Source organism: Octopus bimaculoides, chromosome 27 (assembly GCF_001194135.2).
Source record: "Octopus bimaculoides isolate UCB-OBI-ISO-001 chromosome 27, ASM119413v2, whole genome shotgun sequence".
Taxonomy (NCBI): domain Eukaryota; kingdom Metazoa; phylum Mollusca; class Cephalopoda; order Octopoda; family Octopodidae; genus Octopus; species Octopus bimaculoides.
In genome coordinates this window covers 10,097,770-10,098,962 of record NC_069007.1, presented here as the reverse complement: position 1 = coordinate 10,098,962, position 1,193 = coordinate 10,097,770, and positions in this window count along the sequence as shown.

Here is a 1,193-nt window from a genome sequence, read left to right as displayed (position 1 = left end):
ATATATATATATATATATAAATGAATATATGTGTACAGGACATCACCAGCAGTGCAAATAACATGAAATATGTAAACAATGAGAAAAGAAAAAGGAAAACAGGACAAGTAAACACAGAGAAAGGACCCTTCATCAGTTGTTGGCTGCCTATCTACTCCTCATTTCGAGCATTCAACGACAATACACACACACACACACATGTTGTATTTGTGTGTGTGTGTGTTTTTGTCTTTTTGTCTGTGTTTGTTCCCCCACCATTGCTTGACAACCGATTATGGTGAGTTTACATCCATGTAACTTAGCAGTTCAGCAAAAGACTGATAGAATAAGTACCATGCTTAAAAAAAAATAGGAACAAATGTACTGGGGTTGATTAATTTGACTAAAATTTTTCAAGGCATAGCCCCAGCATGGCTGCAATCTAATGATTGAAACAAGCAAAATTTGTATACACAGACACACACACACACGACAGGTTTCTCTCAGTTTCTGTCTATGAAATCCACTCACATGGATTTCGTCGGTTCAGGCTTATATGTAGAAGACTCTTGCCCCAGAATTCACAAAGTGGGACTGAACTCAGAACCATGTGGCTGCGAAGCAAACTTCTTACCACACAACCTCACTAGCACCAATTAAATATAATCCAATTATTCTAGGTTACTACCGACCAACTCGAAACTGTTCAAGAAGCATGTGGTAAAAGTCTAATGTCTTACTGCAATATCGGTCAAGAAAGATTCAATGTGGAAATGGCGTCAGCCAATTACTCAGAACTGGACAAGCCATTGTATTCTGGTTACGCCATGGCCCTGTATCTATTGACTGTCAATGATATTATACCAATGAATTTGACTGACCAAGCAGAATATTGGAAGAAATTTATTGTACCCGAAGGAAATGTCACCACTTTTCTACAAAATACTAACATTCCAGAAGGTAAGAGAACTTCTGAAAGATCTTTGTTGTTGTTAAACCATTTGTCTTTTATCTTTTACTTGTTTCAGTCATTAGACTGTGGCCATGCAGGAGCATCACCTTGAAGAATGAATTGACCTCAGAGCTTATTTTTTTTTTAAGCTTGCTACTTATTTTATCAATCTCTTTTGCTGAGCCACTAGGTTATGGGAATGCAAACACACCACCACCAGTTGTCAAGCCATGGTGGGAAACAAACATAGATATGAATATAT